Source organism: Scyliorhinus canicula, chromosome 23 (genome assembly GCF_902713615.1).
Source record: "Scyliorhinus canicula chromosome 23, sScyCan1.1, whole genome shotgun sequence".
Lineage (NCBI taxonomy): Eukaryota > Metazoa > Chordata > Chondrichthyes > Carcharhiniformes > Scyliorhinidae > Scyliorhinus > Scyliorhinus canicula.
This window is the reverse complement of record NC_052168.1, coordinates 9723901-9746761: the sequence shown is the minus strand read 5'-3', so window position 1 is coordinate 9746761 and position 22861 is coordinate 9723901. Positions and strand designations below refer to the sequence as shown.

The 22861-nt window shown below is 48.3% G+C and overlaps 1 protein-coding gene across 3 annotated transcripts in view; it reads right to left on the bottom strand.

Annotated features, from left to right (window-relative positions):
• The window catches only part of si:ch211-51c14.1 (protein kinase C and casein kinase substrate in neurons protein 3), a 71245-nt gene extending 49445 nt beyond the window's left edge, over positions 1-21800 (bottom strand). For 2 of the 3 annotated variants that reach the window (XM_038783939.1, XM_038783940.1), the window contains exon 1: positions 21519-21798. The gene's annotated coding sequence lies outside the window, so the exon portion shown is untranslated. Of the gene's footprint in view, positions 1-21518 lie in introns of all 3 variants that reach the window. The other variant, XR_005458655.1, reaches the window with a different exon arrangement.
• Between the last annotated feature and the right edge of the window lie 1061 nt (positions 21801-22861).

Below are 22861 nucleotides of genomic sequence, written 5' to 3'. Positions count from 1 at the left end.
CCTTTCAATCGTTTCAAACAAACGCTGCTAAAAACCCCTCAGCATCTTCTCAAAGCATCTGGAGGCAGACAAAGGGAGTGACCAGGCCAGTCTTTCGTGTCCTGGGAACAGAAATCCTGAGACAGTGCCAATTACCGACTCACGTAGGATTGAAGATTTCTACTGCGTTGTGGTACTGACGGAAGAACACTTCTAGGTTCTACACCTGTCACAGGGCCTTTGTGCCTGTGTGGAGCTGTGGGCAGGCAGCCGGCCTCTGGCCTCTTCCTAAAGCAAGTGAACTAGGATAAGTTGTGACCTGTTTCCAGCGCTTAATTGCTTCTTTCATATTCCTGACAAACCGCTTCTCAGAAGTGCCTCTTAGTTTACATTCGTAAATGCTGTTTTGTAAGTCTACAATTCTACTGCTAGGACGAGGGAGGCAGGATCTGTAGTGTGAACACACTAGGGCTACCTCATGAACGCTGGTCTTTCCAATATCAGTGCCTTGGAGTTAACTCCTCAGGTGGGCTTAGTCCAAAACATGGCTGCCTCCATCCAGTGGCTGCTTTGAGATCGCCCAAAATGCACTTGGAAAGGTTTGTGTTAAAAAGAAGAAATTGCATTGAAGTTGTGCCTTTCACAGACTCAGGATAGCCCAATATGCCTTACCACCAATAATCATAGAATGTACAGTGCAGAAGGATGCCATTCGGCCCATCGAGTCCATACCAGCCCTTGGAAAGAGCACCCTACTTAAGTCCACATCGCCACCCTATCCCCATAACCCAGTATCGGTTACCAGCCTCCCCGAACAGGCAGCGGGATATGGCGACTAGGGGCTTTTCACAGTAACTTCATTTGAAGCCTACTTGTGACAATAAGCGATTTTCATTTCATTTCATTTTTCATTTCAGTAACCCCACCCAACCTTTTTTCGACACTAGGGGCAATTTATCATAGTCAATCCACCTAACCTGCGCATCTTTCGCGACTTGTGGGAGGAAACCGGAGCATCCGGAGGAAACCCACGCAGACACGGGGAGAACGTGCAGACTCCACACAGACAGTGACCCCAGCCGCAAATCGAACCTGGGACCCTGGAGCTGTGAAGCAACTGTGCCAGCCAGTCTGCTACCGTACTGCCCTCCAATAATAGTTGATTTCCAGTTAGTCAGCGCTGCAATGTGGAAAAAGTGGCAGCCCCGCCTCCCCCACCAACCCATTTCGATAACCCAGTGTTTCCGCTCTCACTAATCTATCCAGAGGTCTACTCCAAGTGCTTGTCACTCTTCCTGTGAAGAACTTCCTGACATCAGTCCTACGCACGATACTTGGCAGCTCAAGCAATCCACTGTCAGAATCAGAGATTCAGTGGAAAATCTGATCTAATGCTGCTTCAAGGTTGCAAGCAGGGAAAAGGATAAGCCAGTCGATCACCGATTTCTTACAACCTGCCGGCTTTATTTTGGGCAAGGACAGGAACACAATATCGTCATATCTGCAATGGCACATCGGAGCTAGGGCGGCATGGTGGCACAGTGGTTAGCACTGCTGCCTCACGGCATTGAGGACCCGGGTTTGATTCCGGCCCCGGGTCACTGTCCATGTGGAATTATGCAGCAACCCCTCCCCCTTTATTTTCTTAAGATAAATTTAGAGTATCCAATTATTTTTTTTCCAATTCAGGGGCAATTTAGCGTGGCCAATCCACCTAACCTGCACATCTTTTTGGGTTGTGGGGGCGAAACCCACGCAGACACAGGGAGAATATGCAAATTCCACGCGGACAGTGACCCGGGGCCGGGATCGAACCCGGGTCCTCGACACTGTGAGGCAGCAGTGCTAGCCACTGCGTCACCGTGCCGCCTCCCACCCCCGCCTTTCAATTTGAACTGATTTTCTCTGACCTTGCTTTTTGCCTCTTGTAGTTCAAAGCCGTTGCCCTATTATTTCTCTGCACTATCTCGCTCTCCACTGATTTTTACTGTTCTCATTGATTTTGGCATGATTTTCTTCTGATATTCAGAGGTGCGGTGGCACGGACTGTTACGGCATTAGTAATCCTGGGGCCTGAGCTAATAATCTGCAGACATGAAAGGGTGAAAGCAGAACTAGGGGGCATAGCCTCAAAATAAGGGGAAGTAGATTTAGGACTGAGTTGAGGAGGAACTTCTTCACCCAAAGGGTTGTGAATCTATGGAATTCTTTGCCCAGTGAAGCAGTTGAGGCTCCTTCATTAAATTTTTTTAAGATAGAGATAGATAGTTTTTTGAAGAATAAAGGGATTAAGGGTTATGGTGTTTGGGCCGGAAAGTGGAGCTGAGTCCACAAACGATCAGCCATGATCTCATTGAATGGCGGAGCAGGCTCGAAGGGCCAGAAGGTCTACTCCTGCTCCTAGTTCTTATGTTCTTATCAGTTCAAATCCCATCTCGGCAGCTAGGGAAATTTAAATTCAGTTTATTGAGTGAATCTGGAATAAAAAGCTAATATCGGTGATTGTGAAACTATGAATTGTTGTAAAAACGCATCTGGTTCACGACGGTGTCCTTTGGGGAAGGCAACCTGCCACTCGTATCTGGCCTGGCCTACACCAGTCCAAAGATGTGCAGGTTAGCTGAATTGGCCATGCTAAATTGCCCTTAGTGTCCAAAACGATTGGGTAAGGTTATTGGGTTATGGGGATAGGCTGGAAGTGTGGGCTTAGGTAGGGTGCTCTTTCTAAGGGCCGGTGCAGACTCAATGGGCCAAATGGCCTCCTTCTGCACTGTAAGTTCTATGATTCTATACACGTGACTCCAGGTATTTCCTTCACGCCATGTGCTTCCCTCTGAAATGGCTGCGCCAGCCACTTGGTTGTACCAAGTTGCTACACTTGCGGTTTTTGAGAAAGCTACTCATCAGCACCTTCTCAAGGGCAATTAGGGATGGCCAATAAATATTGGCCTTGCCGTCAACATCGACATTGTGTGTGAAAAGAAAGTTACAAAACTAAGAGGACTTCTTTTGAATTCTTTCATGGACATGGGTGGCTAGGCCAACATTTTTGTTCTCCATCCCTAATTGCCCTTGAGAAGGTGGTGGTGAGCTGCCACCTTGAACCACTGCAGCCCATGTGGTGTAGGTGCACCCACGGTGCTGTTCGGGAGGGACTTCCAGGATTTTGACTCAGTGACAGTGAAGGATTGGTGAAACAGTTTGTGGCGATATGCATCACTGTAGATACACAAGGGGTTAATGTAAATACACATAGACTAGCTAGACACTAGAGGGAGCACCAGAGATATGACACACAGACACTCAACCAATAGGTCAGTTAGATAGGACACGACCAAAGGGCATTCACGATACACACAGAGACGACACTACCACGGGGGGGGCATTACACCAACACATATATAAAGGACACAGCACACATGATCTTCCTCTTTCCAGTAGAGACACTCAGTGAGTAGAGAAACAGGGTTGATTCAATATCATACCCATCACGTGGATTGTAGCAGACTGGTTTGTCAGTCTGAGTAGCTATAGAAGGATCAACAGTAGAGGCGAACCTAAGTAAGAGAATTGTAAATAATTCAATAAACGTGTTGAAGTATCTCCACGTCTGAACCTTCCTTTGTCAGCGTGCACATCAAGGAAGCCGCTTATGCTACGCCAAGAGCATAACAAGACACAGTTCCATATCAGGATGGTGTGTGGCTTGGAGGGGAACTTGCATCTGGCGGTATTCCTGTGCGCCTGCTGCCCTGGTCCTTCTAGGGGTCAAGGTCACAGGTTTGGAAGGTGCTGCCAAAGAAACCTTTGCGAGTTGCTGCAGTGCATCTTGTAGATGGTGCACACGGCTGCCGCTGTCGGAGAGAGTGAATGCTGAAGGTGGTGGGCGGGGTGCCAATCAAACAGGCTGCTTTGTCCTGGATGGTGTTGAGCTTCTTAAGTGTAGTTGGAACCGCACTCATCCAGGCAAGCGGAGAGTAACGAAAAGTTTAACTCTGGGATAACCCAACGTTGCATTAACACAGTCTGGAATCCCACTGAGGTGAATGGAAGAGAGGTGGAGAGAAGAGGAGGGGGTGGTTTCGTGTTGAGCAGAACTCATATGTTGATTGATCTTGCATATATCTATATATCAGCTGTTAGAAATATGAAATTGAAGCCGGAAGCGCTGGAGGTATTTGAGGGCAAAGATTTAATTAGCATTTCAGATCTTTTTTAAAAACAATATTTTATTGAGGCATTGATATATTTACACATCAAACACAACCATAAAACAAAACAAGCCAACAGGGCAGCAAGTGATCAAAGCAACTAAATACCTAACACCCTGCATCTCTGGGCAAAGCCCTCCACAGACCCTCTCAAAGCGAACATTATCTTCTCCTAAGAAACTCTGCCAAGTCACTCACCCACACCCTGGGTTTTGGTGGCTCCGAGTCCCTCTATTCTTTTTTTTTTCATTTATTTTTTTAAAAATTTTAAAGTTTAGAGTGCCCAATTCATTTTTTCCAATGAAGGGGCAATTTAGCGTGGCCAATCCACCTACCTGCACATCTTTTGGATTGTGGGGTTGAAACCCACGCAGACACGGGGAGAATGTGCAATCCGATCCCTGAGTCTCTCTGCTTCCTCTTTGCAAAGGTGATTCTCGCTGGCTGTTGCTTGCTTCCTTTCTTCTAGGTCACCTCACACGCCAAGCTTTGAGTCTTTCCTTCCAGTCTTTTTGCACCCAGTCTTTCCTTCCAGTCTTTTCTTCCAGTGCTTTCTTCCAAGATAGGGGCTGGTTTAACACGGGCTAAATCACTGGCTTTTAAAGCAGACCAAGGCTGGCCAGCAGCACGGTTCAATTCCTGTACCAGCCTCCCCGAACAGGCGGCGGAATGTGGCGACTAGGGGCTTTTCACAGTAACTTCATTTGAAGCCTCCTTGTGACAATAAACCATTTTCATTTCATGTCTGGAATGCCTATTTTTCTCCCCCGGTTGCCACCCATCTCCTTTCTCCACCTGCCCTTGGCCTTCAGCTGATGGGGTCTCAGGAGGCGGAGTCTCAGTGCCCAATGGACTGGTTGATGACCTGTTGACAGGGGCACCTGAGCTCGCCCAGGGAGGAGCGATGATTGCTTGATGGGATATCAGGAACTGTGGACAATAGGCCAGTGCATCTCAAGTAGCGGCGATAATTACTTGACGGGTTACATAGAACAGTACAGCACAGAACAGGCCCTTCGGCCCTCAATGTTGTGCCGAGCAATGATCACCCTACTCAAACCTACATATCCACCCTATACCGTAACCCAACAACCCCCCCAACCTTACCTTTTAGGACACTACGGGCAATTTAGCATGGCCAATCCACCTAACCCGCACATCTTTGGACTGTGGGAGGAAACCAGAGCACCCGGAGGAAACCCACGCACACACGGGGAGGACGTGCAGACTCCGCACAGACAGTGACCGAGCCGGGAATCGAACCTGGAACCCTGGAGCTGTGAAGCATTTATGCTAACCACCATGCTACCGTGGGTTATTCAGGGCTGCTTCAGACAGGCCCCGGCAGCCTGACTGAGTTCTGTAATCGGATTCAGCAGGTTTCTGCAGTCTGGTTTTTAAAATGCCCAATTCTTTAAGATATCCAATTTAATTGACCTGAAAACTAGGCCCTGATTATATTACTACCTGGGTTTTTACGACAATCAATGATATTGTCATGGTCACCATTACCAACACGAGCGTTCAATTCCAGATTTTATTAATTAAACGTCAATTTTATTCATTAAGTTTAAATTCCACTGACTGCCATAGTGGGATTTGAACCCATGGTCCTAGAGCATGGGCCCGTGACCTCCACCACTCTCTGGATGTCCCAGCAAGAGTCAGTGCTTTGCCCTCTGACCTTGGTACACTGCAGGCATTCCCCGCGTGGTAAATGATAGGGACTCTGATTCAAGTCGCCATCTGTGCCAAGCTCCCAGTCCAGATTGTTATCCCGTGGCAGTGCGTGTGTGTGTGTGTGCCTGTCTTCTATGGCCAATGGGGACATGTCGATAATCACTGGTTGAGGCACTCACAGGGAATATTTGAGCAAAGTGCTCCAGGATCGCTGGTAGGCCTGATGCCAACATAGGAGGTCAGGGACTTCCATACTAGGAATGAGAGAATTGGAAGCAGCATCTTCTGGTAACTAGTTTCAATGAAGCATTCGCAGACGCCGGAGAGGCAGGTCATCCCCCTCTTGCCATCGTTCTCTAGGAATGGAATGGTGCCAGTGTGGGAGATCCAACAAGGAGGACGAACCATTAAAAAAAAGAGGGACGAGAGCATTTGAACAACCATGGAGGTTGGAGGGTCTCAGGTTCCATTCCCCATCTGTTGTTCAATGGGGATCACTCGTCCAGTGTTTTGACATTGGGCGAGGGAAGGGTCAGGTCTTGCCGTCAAGTCCTTGGGTGTTAGCATCGACATCCAACGCCTGCTGCTCGACACTCAGGCAGTGGCCAGCTGTGTGAGGTATTAGGAAGGCTGTCAATGGCCCTTGGAGATGTACACCAGCACGGAGCCAGAGCATTGGCAAGAGAAAAAGAAAACAGTCAGTCTCCCAGCTTCCCACAGCCCGTGGTCTACGTTGTCAGTTTTGAAGCCAACATTACTTTGCTCTGTCTGGGCCCAAATTAAGTGCTGCACTGGATGACGCAGCGGATTTGGTTTGGACAGAGTGTGGCTGAGCCTCGCCCAATGATATCGAGCCTTGAGGGAAAGACAAACTGGGGCGGAGAGCAAAATTGCACATTATTGGATACTGGAAATTTTTGAAGGCGGTTTTTCATTTCAATCTGAAGAGTTTGGGTTTTAGAACTTGGGCCAAGAATCAACCCAGCAATCACCTCAAAGGTTTAATTTCCAGCCCCTGCCCTGACCTGATTAGTAGCATTGCGGCCACCAAGGGGAAGGGAAAAAAAAAAGGAAAATCTTCATCAAAGCAGATTTGGCTGGATTGCTCATTTTTATTGGCATCAGAGGGATATAGCAAAAAACAAAAAATCATTAACCCATCCAAGGTTGTGGTAAGCACCAAAAATATACAGCCTCTCATTAGGGGCTGGGTTTGAGGGCTGGGAGGAGAGGAGGAAATGAAAACAGAAAATCCACAGCAAGACAGCGTCTGAAATAAAGTGGGCCATCTTTTTGGGTGGAGATCCTTCATCGGTTTATAAGTGAGCGTGTGCAGTGATTGTTGACAGACCACGGGGCTAAAAAAAGCATCTGCTCAGATTCAGGGTTAGATCTGAAATGTCTGGGAGTCCAGGGAGCGGGAGAGGCTGATGTTTAGGCCTTTGCCTCCCTGGTAGCCCGGAGACGGATCTTATTAGAATAGAAGGACTCGCAGGGTGGTGCGGTGGTTAGCACTACTGCCTCATGGCGCCAAGGTCCCAGGTTCAATCCCGGCTGGGTCACTGTCCGTCTGGAGTTTGCGCATTCTTCCCGTGTTTGCGTGGGTTTCACCGTGTTTGGCCACGGTAAATTGCCCCTTAATTGGAAAAAATAATTGGGTACTCTAAATTTATTTTTTAAAAATCTATGAGAAGAGGTTGAATAAACTCTGTTTGTTCGCACTGGAATGACGGAGGTTGAGGGGCGACCTGATAGAGGTCTACAAAATTATATGGGGCATAGACAGGGTGGATAGTCAGAGACCTTTTTCTCAGGGTAGAGGGGTCAATTAATAGGGGGTATAGGTTTAAGGTGCGAGGGGCAAGGTTTAGAGATGTACGAGACAAGTTTTTTTACACAGAGGGTAATGGGTGCCTGGATCTTGCTGCTGGAGGAGGTGGTGGAAACAGGGATGATAGTGACATTTAAGGGGCATCTTGACAAATACATGATAGGATGGGAATAGAGGGATACGGACCCAGGAAGTGTAGAAGATTTTAGTTTAGTCGGGCGGCATGGTCGGCACGGGCTTGGAGGGCCGGAGGGCCTGTTCCTGTGCTGTACGTTTCTTTGTTCTTTGCTCTTTACCCTCAGAAGGGGTTTAAAAAGACCTCTAACCAGTTGGCTGGCAGTTCCCATGGAAAATAATTGGACAGAGGTCAGTGGGTCAGATTTGGACGGGGAAGAAATTGTGGAGGGCAAAATTAACGTTCTGCCTTGTCAGGTCCTTGTTGGCCACCTTAGATAGAAAGTGGTTGCCAGCGGAGTGCCAAAACTTTTTTTTTAAATTTAGAGTACCCAATTATTGTTTCCAATTTAAGGGGCAATTTAGTGTGGCCAATTCAGCTACCCTACCCATCTTTGGGTTGTGGGTGTGAGACCCACGCAGACAGGTGGAGAATGTGCAAACTCCACACGGACAGTGACCCGGGGCAGGGATCGAACCTGGGTCCTCAGCGGCATGAGGTAGTGGTGCTAACCGCCACGCCACCGTGCCGTCCTGGGAGTGCTAAAACTAAAGGCTGAAGGGATGGCTCGTTTGTTTGTCAGTTCTTTGGTATTTCACCCAATAACTGCTCTTCATGGAGTGTGAGTAACAACAGGATGGTTCAGCATGAACCGCAATGGAGCTGACCCGGTGTACACATGCACTTTGCACGAGTGAGACCAACCTGGGAACACAGAATCCTCTCACCTTCTCTACGTCTGTGGTGCGAGCCAAGGCTCGGTTGGAACCACTCTTGCTTCAGAGCCAGGACGTTGCAGGTTCAAATCCTGCTCCAGACACTTGGAAGACCAAATCAAGGCTGACGCGCCCCTGTAGTACCGAGGGAGTGTTGCACTCTCTGAGGTGCCATCTTTCGAATAAGACACAACGAGGCTGCTCTCTTGGGCAGATGTAAAAGATCCCCTGCTACGACTGGAAGGGGTACAGGAAAATTCTCCCCTCTGTCCAGGCCCCGCACATACTCTCATCACAAAAAACTGATAGCACATTGCTGTTCATGGGACCTTGCTGCATCTCACTCCGGAAATGTACTACTTTTAGGACGGATGCTTTGGGATATGCTGAGTGATGCACAATCAATGGACACGAAACGTAGATGCAGTCCGAACGAAAGGCTTTAATTAGCAAGAAGTGGACCCGGCAGCAGACGTACAGAAGAATGGCTGGCTGCCGGGGAACACGGGTTCTTATACCCCGCCTCGTAGGCGGAGCTACCTTCCTCTTAGCCAATAGGCTGAGAGGCACACGATACCTGGGCCAATGGGCAGGAGTCATCTGCACCAATGGCAGCTCACAATCCCAAGTACCGTAATACCCCTAGTCATACTACCACACTGAGGTCATGAAAAACACCATAGAAATGCTAATCTCTAAAGTGGTGCACTTGAAACTGGGCCTGGGCCCTCGGGAGGCCATATTCGGGGTTTCAGACCAGCCAGGGTTGGAAACGGGCGTGGAGGCAGATGTAGCCTTCGCCTCGTTGATCGCCCAAAGGCGGATCCTGTTAGGGAGGAGATCAACCTCTCCACCCTGTGCCCTGGCGCGACGAGGGGACCTGCTGGAATTCTTAACGCTTGAAAAGGTCAAATTTGAACTGAGGGGAAGGATGGAGGGGTTCGACAATTCATGGGTGTTATTCATTATGCACTTTCGAGAATTGGATCACATCAAACATTAGAGGGGTTGGGGGCTGGGGGGGGGGCTGTATGTGTTAATGGTAACTATGGGTGATTCCTGATTCTTCTTTGTCATTTGTTTGTGTTGACTTACGGGCCAATGTTTGGGGTTTGGTGGGAGGATGGGATCGTTGTTATTGATATGCGGATTGACGTTGCATTCATTACTGATTATTGTTGGGTGTAAATTTGGGAGAAAATGTGAAAAAGGAGGAGAATAAAAAATATTTTAAAAAAAGAATTGCAAGTCTACGCATGAGATCAGCTAACCTGGCACAAATTTGGCATTTTCTGCCAGTCTGGCTCTGTCCGTCACCATGTGATGCTTGTACCAGATGAGTCATTGGAGAAACTTCCACTATGTTACAACAGATTGATTGTCCAGGAATGTCAATCTTGTTGCCTTATAAGTCTCTGGGAGCATTGAGAAGGTAAGGAAAATCAGAGGTGAGACTAATCCACTTGGCCCATTCCATAACAGACGCAGAAACGGACTCTTAGCAACTTGGCGTCCTTTGGCAGTGGCACAGCGCTGCCCTTTGTCAATATTTGTCAACAGTCTGACACCGTGCTAGTGGCGTGTGTGAACACGTTACCGTGAAGTATGTTTAGGGCCTGCAGAGAAATGGGAGAGGTTCAGAGAATGAACTGACAGTGATATAAGGATGCCTAAGGCAGAGGCCGTAATTACGGACATGGTGGTGACCAAAATGAAAAGGATAAATTTATCTTGCCGTTTTCCTGATTACTGTATTTATAATTTCATCTTGACGGGAAGTATCTGGACTTTCATCTTTGTGATGAGGTTGTGAGGCACTTAACCAGTTTCAGATATATTTGGAACACAAATACGAAGCAGACATAGGTGTGAGAGGGCATGTGTACACAACAGACACTGCACACACGCTCCGTGTAGGCTTGAGCCCGCAAAATCAAACAGACAAAGTGTTGCTTGGCTCACTGTAATTGCAGATATTTACTGGATACCAAAGCGGGAAGAAATTATTTTGATGTTGGAAGGGTTAATCCCACTCTCCCATCAGTGGGAGTTTGAGCATTAAATTCCGCTAGTTCACATTCCTCCACAGCCTTGCCCCTCCCTATCTCTATAATTTCCTCCCAACGGGATCTCTATAGTCTAAAAGATCTCAGATCTTTCCTGCACCCTGATTTTGTTTGCGCCGCCCTGGGAGTCCGAACCATTATCTTTCAAGGCCCTAAGCTCCAGAATCCCTCCCTAAACCTCTCACGTCTCTCTCTCTCTCTCTCTTTTAAATCAGAAGAACACAAGAAATATCACTCCTTAAAGTCACTCCGTACTTACAACTTGCCTTATGCTCTCCTATCTCCACCTGTGGTGCGGCTTTTTAAAAATAAATTTAAAGTACCCAATTCATTTTTTCCAATCAAGTGGCAATTTAGCGTGGCCAATCCATCTACCCTGCACATCTTTGGGTTGTGTGTGTGTGGGGGGGGGGGGTGCGAAACCCACTCAACATGGGGAGAATGTGCAAACTCCACACGGACTCGGGGCTGGGATCGAACCTGGGACCAATTCTAACGGATGATGCCCCTGCGAAGCAGCTTGGGACATTTTACTACACTGAGGGCGCCGCATAAATGCAGGTTGTTGTTGCAGGTCCCACGCAAAATATCCTTTTGTTTGTCAAACTTAATGCTCCTTGAAAGAGGCTTAGCCATCAATGGACTTTGAGCGTTGATGCACAATCAATGGACACGAAACGTAGGTGAAGTCCGAAACGAAAGGCTTTAATTAGCAAGAAGTGAGCCCGGCAGCAGACGTACAGGAAATGGCCTGGCTGCTGGGGAACACAGGTTCTTATACCCCGCCTCGTAGGCGGAGCTACCTTCCTCTTACCCAATAGGGATAAGAGGCACACGATACCTGGGCCAATGGGCAGCGAGTCCTCTGCACCAATGGAAGCTCAGACTCCCAGGTACCGTATACCCCTAGTCATACTACCACAAGTGTTACATTGGCTCTTCTAGGAAATGTTCCTCGGGAAACTGTAGGGGTGCAGCAATATTTCGGTCTGTTGAAATAAATGCGATGGGAAAAACTCCACAGGGAGCCATTTTAGGAGATGTTGATGCCATGAGAGTTGTGGTTTTTGGGACCTGAGAGAAAGTGTTAGAGCATCTCGCCCCACATGGCCATGTCATCCAGTCTGATTATGGGTGGAAAGGGGGATGGATTACGGTGGAGATGGGGGATGGTAGAGATAGCTTGCATGACACAACCCAGCTCACTGATGATGTCCTGGGTAAATGCACCACCCACGCTGGTCCTGAACAACACTAATCAGGCGACGTGTTTTTTAAATTCATTCTGAGGATGTGAGCGTTACTGGCAATTTTCTGCCCGTCCCTATTTGCCATTGAGAAAGTGGTGGTGGGCTGCCTGCTTGAACTGCTGCTGTCCATGTGGTGTATGAACATCCACAGTGCTGTTAGGGAGGGAGTTCCAGGATGACTGCACAATGTTCAGGTGTACGGGTCCACAGGTCACTGAAAGGGGCAACACAGATGGAGAAGGTAGTCAAGAAGGCATAAGCATGCTTGCCTTCGTTGACCGGGGCATTGAGTATAAGAATTGGCAAGTCATGTTGCAGCTGTATAGAACCTTAGTTAGGCCACACTTGGAGTATAGTGTTCAATTCTGGTCGCCACACTACCAGAAGGATGTGGAGGCTTTAGAGAGGGTGCAGAAGAGATTTACCAGGATATCGCCTGGTATGGAGGGCATTAGCTATGAGGAGCGGTTGAATAAACTTGGTTTGTTTTCACTGGAATGACGGACGTTGAGAGGCGATCTGATAGAGGTCTACAAAATTATGAGGGGCATAGACAGAGTGGATAGTCAGAGGCTTTCCCCCAGGGTAGAGGGGTCAATTGAAAATGAAATGAAAATCGCTTATTGTCACGAGTAGACTTCAATGAAGTTACTGTGAAAAGCCTCTAGTCGCCACATTCCGGCGCCTGTCCGGGGAGGCTGGTACGGGAATTGAATCGTGCTGCTGGCCTGCTTGGTCTGCTTTAAAAGCCAGCGATTTAGCCGACTGAGCTAAACCAGCCCCAATTACTAGGGGGCATAGGTTTAATGTGCGAGGGGCAAGGTTTAGGCAAGTTTTTTACACAAAAGGTAGTGGGGGCCTGGAACTCGCTGCCGGAGGAGGCAGGGACGATAGTGACATTTAAGGGGTATCTTGACAAATACATGAATAGGATGGGAATAGAGGATACGGACCCAGGAAGTGTAGAAGATTTTAGTTTGGACGGGCAGCATGGTCGGCACAGGCTTGGAGGACCGAAGGGCCTGTTCCTGTGCTGTACTTTTCTTTGTTCTTTGTTCTTCAGCACCATTTGCGACTCCTCAGATAATGAAGCGGTCCATGTCCAAATGCAGCAAGACCGGGACAATATCCAGGCTTGGGTTGACAAGTGGCAAGTTACATTTGCGCCACACAAGCCCCAGGCAATGACCATCTCCTACAAGAGAGGATCTAACCACCGCCCCTTGACATTCAACGGCATTACCATCACTGAATCCCCCACAATCAACATCCTGGGAGTTACCATTGATCAGAAACTGAACTGTCCACCCATATAAATACTGTGGCTACCAGAGCAGTCAAAGACTAGGAATCCGACAACGAGTAGCTCACCTCCTGACCCCCCAAAGCCTATCCACCATCTACAAGGCACAAGTCAGGAGTGTGATGGAATACTCTCCACTTGCCTCGATGAGTGCAGCTCCAACAACACTCTAGAAGCTCAACACCATCCAGGCAGCCCCGCTTGACTGCTCCTCCTTGCACAAACATTCAAACCCGCCACCATCGATGAACTGTGGCAGCCATGATGACCTGCAGGAACTCACCAAGGTTCCTTGGACAGCACGTTCCAAACTCACGACCACTACCATCTAGAAGGGCGAGAGCAGCAGATACCCGGGTACCCCACCACCTGGAGGCTTCCCTCCAAGTCACTCGCCACCCTGACTTGGAAATATATTGCCGTTCCTTCGCTGTCGCTGGGTCAAAATCCTGGAACTCCCTAACAGCACACTGGATGTACCTACAGCTCAGGGACTGCAGCGGTTCAAGAAGGCAACTCGCCACCATCTTCTGAAGGGTAACTAGGGATGAGTAATAAATGCTGGGCCAACCAGCGACGCCCACATCCCGGAATTGAATTTTAAAAACACATCTGATGCATTGACAGTGAAGGAATGGCCAATACATTTCCAAATCAGGATAGTGAGTGGCTTGGAGGGGAACTTCCAGATGGTGGTGTTACCTACATACAGAGAAATATACTTAGAAAATAAAAGCAGTATGAGGCCATTCGGCCCTTCGAGCCTGCTCTGCCATTCATCATGATCATGGCTGATCATTAAGTTCTGATCCTGCCTTCCCCCCATAATCCCTTGATCCCTTTAGCCCCCAAGAGCTGTATCTAATTCCTCCTTAGAATTACACAACGCTTTGGCCTCAACTACTTTCTGTGGTAGCAAATTCCACAGATTCACCACTCTCTGGGTGAAGAAATTTCTCCTCTCCTCAGTCCTAAAAGGTTGACCCCTTATCCTCAAACTATGACCCCCAGTTCTGAACTCTCCCACCATCGGGAACATTCTTTCTGAATCTACTCTGTCTAATCCTGTTAGACTTTTGTAAGTTTCTATGAGATCCCCTCTCACTCTTCTAAATTAACTCCAATGAATATTAGGGCAGCATGGTAGCATAGTGGTTAGCACTGTTGCTTCACAGATCCAGGGTCCCAGGTTTGATTCCTGGCTTGGGTCACTGTCTGTGCGGAGTCTGCACGTTCTCCCCGTGTCTGCGTGGGTTTCCTCCGGGTGCTCCGGTTTCCTCCCACAGTCCAAAGATGTGCAGGTTAGGTGGATTGGCCAAGCTGAATTGCCCTTAGTGTCCAAAATTGCCCTTAGTGTTGGGTGGGGTTACTGGGTTATGGGGATAAGATGGGGATGTGGGCTTGGGTAGGGTGCTCTTTCCAAGAGCCGGTGCAGACTCGATGAGCCGAATGGCCTCCTTCTGCGCTGTAAATTCTATGAATATAATCCTAACCGACTTAGTCCCTCCTCATATGACAGTCCCTCCATCCCAGGATTCAGCCTGGTAAACCTTCGCTGCACTCCCTCCATAGCAAGAACATCCTTCCTCAGATAAGGACACCAAAACTGCACACAATACTCCAGGTGTGGCCTCACCAATGCCCTATACAACTGCAGTAAAGCATCTTATTCCTATACTCAAATCCTCTCGCTATGAAGACCACCATACCATTTGCCTTTCTTCAGCGACTGATGCATGATGACACCAAGGGTCTCGCTGAGTATTCACCGCTCTCAGTTTACACCCATTCAAATAATAATCTGCCTTCCAATTTTTGCTACCAAAGGGAATAATGTCACATTCGAGGGCGACACGGTGGCGCAGTGGTTAGCACTTCTGCCTCACAGCACCGAGGACCCGGGTTTGATCCCAAACCTTGGTCACGGTCACTGTCCGTGTGAAGTTTGCACATTCTCCCCATGTCTGCGTGGGTCTCACCCCCACAACCCAAAAAGAGACTCGAACAAGTTGATATTAAGAAGGAGGATGTGTTGGAAATTTTGAAAAGCATCAGGGTGGATAAGTCCCCTGGGCCTGACGGGAAATACCCAAAGTTACTACGGGAAGCAAGGGAGGAGATTGCTGCGCCATCGGTGATGATCTTTGCTTCCTCACTCTCCACTGGCGTAGTACCGGATGATTGGAGGGAGGTGAATGTTGTTCCCCTGTTCAAGAAAGGGAATAGGGAAATCCCTGGGAATTACAGACCCATCAGTCTTACGTCTGTGGTGAGCAAAATATTGGAAAGGATTCTGAGAGATAGGATTTATGATTATTTAGAAAAACATAGTTTAAAGAGAGTCAGCATGGCTTTGTGAGGGGCAGGTCATGCCTCACAAGCCTCGTTGAATTCTTTGAGGATGTGACGAGACACATTGATGAAGGTCAGGCAGTGGATGTGGTGTAGGGGAGCTGTCAGAGTTAGGTTCTTTACACAGAGAATGGTGGGTGTGTGGAATGCACTGCCAGCAGAGGTGGTGGAGTCAGAGTCATTAGGGACATTTAAGCGACTCTTAGACAGGCACATGGACACCAGTAAATTGAAGGGGTGTAGGTTAGGTTGATCTTAGATTAGGATAAATGGACGGCATAACATCGTGGGCTGAAGGGCCTGTACTGTGCTGTACTGTTCTATGTTCTGTAGCCACCTGGGGTGGCCACGTCCCGATTCCAAAATGGATACTTGCAAAGAGTGCAGGGAAAAATGGACAGCACTAGAAAAACAAGCAGGTGCAAGGTTTCCTGTGGATTGGAACTTGCAGAACCCAGACAGAACTGAAACTACAAGCCATTAGCATAGTAATGAGCTATCTCTGGGGACAAAAAGAAACATTGAACAATCGGTACCAGGACAGACTCCCCGGCGCCAGTGGAAGCTAAAACAAAGGAAGGTCAACGGTTACCTAGAGCCCGCCCAGCGATTGGGGAACGACCCCGTTATTGGAGAGAATCGATACAAACGATTGGGACATGGTCCAATTAATTGGGACCAAGTCCAGGATCCGCCCAGAAGGGTGCGAAACCCCTTGGGGTATAAAGCAGAGCCCCCAAGGTCAGTTCACTCTCTTACTTTCTCCATCTTCACCTTGGCATTTGGCTCTCAGAGACGAGAGGCCCGCCAAGCACCAGCCAAGTAAGTCTAAGGTCAACGCACGCTACGAGATAGACGCTCCTAGCTACTATTCTATACCAGTTCGAAGCCAGCAGTATCAGAACCGGACAACGGCCATTGTTCCTCTGACTGAGTGGGCCCCCTGAAGCTAAGTATAGGCTTTTAGTAGTAGTTGTAGTTTAGCGAGTAGAGTATGTGCATGAGTAATAATTAACTGTGTGTATAAATACATGTGTATTGATTTCAAACTTACTAACTGGCGTATCGAGTCATTGATCAGTATTCGGCTTTGAACCCTGTGGTGGTATCAGAAAGATACCTGGCGACTCTTGAGCAAAGGTAATTAAACAGAGCAAATTAAGGGAAAGCATAACGAGCAACAGTTCTATGTGCAGGGAAGGTGGATTGGCCACGCTAAATTGCCCCTTCATTGGAATTTTGTTTTTTAATTTACACCCATTCAAATAATAATCTGCCTTCCTATTTTTGCTACTGAAGCAGATAATCTCACATTTATCCACATTATACTGCATTTTTCATTCATATTCCCACTCACTCAGCCTGTCCAAATCCCGCTGAAGTATCTCTGCATCCTCCTCACAGCTCACCCTCCCACCCAGCTGTGTATCATCTGCAAATTTGAAGATAATACATTTAGTTCCCTCGTCCAAATCATTAATATCTCTAGCACAGATCCCTGTGATACCCAACTAGTCACTGCCTGCCAATCAGGAAAAGACCCATTTATTCCAACTTTTTGCTTCCTGTTTCCTAACCAGCTTTCTATCCATCTCCAGACACTACCCGCAATCCCATGCGCTTTAACTTGACATTGTAATCTGCTATGTGAGACTTAGTCGAAAGCCTTCTGAAAGTCTAAATATACCACATCCACCGGTTCTCCCTGCTCAATTCCACTCGTTACATCTTCAAAGAATTCTAGTAGATTTGTCAAGCATAATTTCCCTTTCGTAAATCCATGCTGCCTTTGTCTGCACCACTGTTTTCACACCATCTCCTCAGCCATGTACTCATCCGATACATCCTAATATTTATGCTGTGACTAGCACGTGACACTGTTAGTAATCCTGAGGTCACTACCTTTGAGGTCCAACTTCTCAACTTTCTTCCTGATTCCGTTTATATTTTGCTTTCAGCACTTCATCCTTTTTTTAAACCTATGTCGTTGGTACCAATGTGTACCACCGACTGTACCCCTACCCCTCCAGAATGTCCTGTAATCGATCCTTGAGCCTAGCACCAGGGAGGCAACACACCATCCTGGAGTCTTGTTTGCGCCCACAGAAATGCCTGTCAATTCCCCTTACGATCGTCTCCCCTATAACTATTGCATTCCCACACATTTTACTCCTCCCCTCTGCAGCAGAACCAACCGTGGTGCAACGGATTTGGTTGTTGCTGCTTTCCCCTGAGAGGCCATTCCCCTCAACAGCATCCAAAGCGGGAAATCTGTTCTGCAGGGGAATGACCACAGAAGATTCCTTCACTGCTTGCCTAGCTCTCTGGGTGGTCACCCATTCCCTTCCTGCCCGTGGAGTCTAAGCCTACGGTGTGACCACCTCTTTACAGGTGCTATCCACCACACTCTCCGCCTCGCAAATGCTCCACAGTTTTCCCAGCCGCCACCCCAGCCCGGAAAGACGGGTTTACAGGACCTGTAGCTGGAGACACTTCCTGCACTTCCAATATACCTATGTCCCTTTTCCTTCCAGATGGTAGAGGTTGTGGGTTTGGAAGGTGCTGTTGAAGGAGATTTGGTGAGTTACTGACGTGCATCTTGCGGATGGTGCACGCGGCTGCCACTGTGTGTCGATGGTAGTGGACGGTAGTGGATGCTGATCCAGCTGCCTCTTTTGTCCTGGATGAAACCATTTGATCCATAAGACCATAAGAAGCAGAATTGGGCCACCCGGCCCATCGAATCTGCTCTGCCATTCAATTATGGCTGATATTTTTCTCATCCTCATTCTCCTGCCTTCTCCCCATAACCCCTGATCCCCTTATTAATCAAGATCCGCTGTTGAAGATTTTGTCTTGCACTCACAGAATCCCTACAGTGCAGAAGGAAGCCATTCGGCCCATCAAGTCTGCACCGACCCTCTGAAAGAGCACACTACCTTGGCCCACTCACCCACCCGATCCCTGTAACCCCTCCCAACCTGCACATCTTTGGACACTAAGGAACAATTTAGCATGGCAAATCCTCCTACTCTAAGCTAGGACAGTATTTGGGCTCCAAATGTAACCTTGTTGTCTTCAGGAAAGATTGACCAAGCCTGACTATCGAGTGACCTTTTTTTGGAAAGAGTATATGAATGAACTCGTCTGAGGACAAAATTAAGCTCAGATGTGATGCCCCCGCATTGAGAATAACTTGTTGAAACTGACCATTTAGAATCGCATGTGAACCGCCATTTTAATGAGATGGAGTGGGGGGGGGGGGGGGGGGGGGGGGGGGGGAAGCTGACTTTTATTGGACCAAAATCCAACAGGAGAAAACATGAGAAAATAATAATGATTAAATGCTAACATAACAGATGTTTCAGAGTGCATTGCTTCTAGTTGACATTAGTCGAGTTATGGAAAGATTAACGCTGATGTAATCAGTGGTTTCCAAATAAATCTGACTGCATATAAAGGCCATTTAAGCACGTTTAAGTTTTAATTGGATAAAATTCATTTTGAGGATGTGTGCATCCCGGGCACTTTACTGCCGCCCGTCCCTAATTGCCCCTTAAGAAGGTGTTGGACCACTACAGTCCGTGGAGTGTCGGTATACCCATAATGCTGAACAGTTTGGTACAAGCGAGTCGCTTTCTAGGCCATTTCAGAGTCAACCACATTGCTGTCGATCAGAGACCAGATAAACATAGAACATACAGTGCAGAAGGAGGCCATTCAGCCCATCGAGTCTGCACCGACCCACTTAAGCCCTCACTTCCACCCTATCCCCGTAATCCCCACCTAAACTTTTTGGTCACAAAGGGCAATTTATCATGGCCAATCCACCTAACCTGCACGTCTTTGGACTGTGGGAGGAAACCGGAGCACCCGGAGGAAACCCAACGCAGACACGGGGAGAACGTGCAGACTCCGCACAGCCAGTGACCAAAATGGCAGATTAATGAACCGCACGGGTTTTACGACAACAATTTCACGGCCATCATTAGGCAGTCATTCAAGATATTTATTGGATTCACATTCCACCATCAGCAGGGCCGGGATTCAAACTCTGACCCCCAGAACATTACCCTGGGTTCTCTAGATTACTAGTCCAGTGACAATACCGATGAGCCACAACCTCCCACCTGGAAAGCAGGATTTGACCGGATAGCTTTTATTCAGCCTGCATGGACATGATGAGCAAGTGGCCTCCATCTGTGCCGTATATTTTCAATTTTTCAGCATCACTGAGGACAGGATATTCCGTGCGCCTGCGCCATAATTACTGGCGGCTAAGGCAGTCCGCCATGGAGGCAGTGTGGTAGCATAGTGGTTAGCATCGTCGCCTCACGGCGCCAGGGACCCGGGTTCGATTCCCGGCTTGGGTCACTGACTGTGCGGAGTCTGCACGTTCTCCCCGTGTCTGCGAGGGTTTCCTCCGGGTGCTCCGGTTTCCTCCCACAAGTCTTGAAAGACGTGCTGTTGGGTGAATTGGACATTCTGAATTCTCCCTCGGTGTACCTGATGGAACCATCAATTCACCAGACACTTGTTTCCGATATGAATCTAGGCTTTAATCAACTTACTTCAGAGCCAGCCTGTTACCTGTTGATGAACTCTCTGTGAACTGCAGGTTGACTCTGGACAAGGGTATTTATACAGCAGCACTAGGGGAGGAGTCGTGGGCGGAGCCAAGGGTGAAGCCCTGTACAAGCTCCTGAGCATTCCCAGAGCTACTCCCCCTAGTGGTCGGGTAACGCTTACAATATACAGTGTGAATTTAACATGTTATATTCACCACAGTACCCGAACAGGCGCCGGAGTGTGGCGACTAGGGGCTTTTCACAGTAACTTCATTGCAGTGTGAATGTAAGCCTACTTGCGACGGGAAGGCACGTGGTGCAGTGGTTAGCACTGGGACTACGGCGCTGAGGACCCGGGTTCGAATCCCGGCCCTGGGTCACTGCCCGTGTGGAGTTTGCACATTCTCCCCAAAGATGTGCAGGTTAGGTGGATTGGCCACGCTAAATTGCCCCTTAATTGGAAAAAAAAATAATTGGGGACTCTAAATTTATTTTTTAAAAGCCTGCTTGTGACATAAAGATTATTATTAATTAAATTCATTGGCTAGTGGTGGACCCGTCCAGTCCCGCTGATGCCTATAGAGTTTTGCATGCCTCGCCCCCCCCCCCCTCCCACCGGGGAACACGCCAGGGGGAGGGGGTCACCACCATTGGCAGGACCGGAAGATCCCAAAGCAGGAAGGGCCGGAAAATTTCAGCCCCTGTCTCCACAAGCCGTTAATCAACCAATAGCACTGGGAGCGAGATCATCCACTTGGGTGTCAGATGGCTCCCGCAAGGGATGGGCTGAATGGCCTCCCTCTCAGTCCACAGCATGGCGGACATCCATCAGTACTTAAAAGTTCACTTTGACACAGAGACACAGAGTGAATGTCCCTTTAAGGAACCGTGCCAGTCCTTCGCTGTGGAAAAATAATTTGTTTATTTTCCAACACTCCAAACGCACTCGCCACTGAAAGCTGCTCCAAGATTTATAATATGCTGCACAATTCCTGGGAAAAGAGGAAAGTATTCCCTGCAGACCTGGCTGGCCTCCAGCCTGTAAAAATCTTGACAAAGGCTGTAAGCTGATAGCCGAACCATATGCTAGGCAGAGGCAGCAGAGGAGTTATTGCTAAGTCCCCTTGTGCTCAATGCAGTCACAGATAAAATCCATTTATTTATAACTGTGCAGTGAGCTGTTGAGATATGTGCTCACAGACACTGACACACACACACAAACAGCGAGCGAGAATTCAGTAGAGCCAGTTTCTTTTGAGGAGGGGGGGGGGGGGGGGGGAGACTAGTTTAAAACTTTTTTAAAGAAAAGGGATATTTGTCAAAAATCTGGAACTGGCAGTGACAGTAATGATTGCCAGCGCACACATAAATAATTAACAAGACTCACCTCAATCTTTCGCCAACTCTCTCCAAAGTTTGCTGCGATTTTGTTTAAACTGATCAATGGGACAAAGCTCTTTCTTTGAAGTTGGGGATAAAAGTGTCTTCTAAATCCTTGGAGCTGCCTGGAGGGTCAGGATGATTGTACTGTTTGATTGACTCTATCCTGTCGATCTCTCTCTCTCCTTTTTCTACTTCTCCCCAGCTCCCTCTCTCTCTCTGATTCTTCACGGGGAAACTTGAGGAGTGTTCCCCTTGCATTGAGCATGTGCAGAGTGGTAGTAGTACTGGAAATAAACGTCACTGCCCTGTGAAAGTTTCTGGAGCTGAGAGGGAGGTTACTTTGCAAGGCTGTGGTTCTGCTTTTTTTTTAATAAAAGAACACACACTTAAATCTTCTCCCTCTCCTCTTCCGAAGGCACCGGCCCATGCTTAGGGTGCAATTCTACAGCCCTTTACATCTCTTCCGAGTGACACATTTTCTATTTGTGAAATGCCTTGGATTTCCATCCCCAATATCTCTCCCTCCCTCTCACCTTTAAGGCGTTCCCTTAAAACCTACGTCTTGGACCAAACTTTAGTCTCTTCGAATTCAGTTTGATTATGCTCCTGAGGAGTGCCCTGGGGTGTTTTATTACATTAATCGGCCTGTGTGAATGCAATTTGTTGTTGTGTGAGGCCGGGAGATGCATGGGGGCAGCGTGCTATTTGGCTGTGTGGGGCATCACAGCCGAGACGGTACCCTGGCCTCACCCAGCACGCCTGCTTTCCGATTGGGCAACCTGGACCATTTTCCTCCCTCCCCACCTTGTCACGGATCTCTGAGTGGCGCCACCAGCAATTGGCCCAGCCATTGAACAGCGACTGGGGCGGAACGGTGGCGCAGTGCTGCCTCACGGCGCCGAGGACCCGGGTTCGATCCCGGCCCCGCGTCACTGTCCGTGTGGAGATTGCACATTCTTCCCGTGTCTGCGAGGGTCTCGCTCCAACAACCCAGAAATGTGGAGGATAGGTGGATTGGCCACGCTAAATTGCCCCCTTAAATGGGAAAAAAAATTGGGTAGTCTAAATTTATTTTTTAAAAACAGCAACTGTCCTGCTTTTGTGCCCGAGTGTCCGTTCGAGAGTTTGTGAAAGGCGCTATAAAAATGCAGATTTTCTTCCCCCCTCAGGAGGTGCATTTAGCAAGAGAGTCATTATGACCCCCTCCCCCCCCACCAACAGAATTAATGTGCGTTCCTGCAGCTGGGTCAGTGATTTCGATCCTGTTTACTTCATAGCTCCTACCACCGCCCCCTCACAACTTTTATTCATCTCAATAGTCTTTTGAAATAAGGCTGGTCAGGCCAG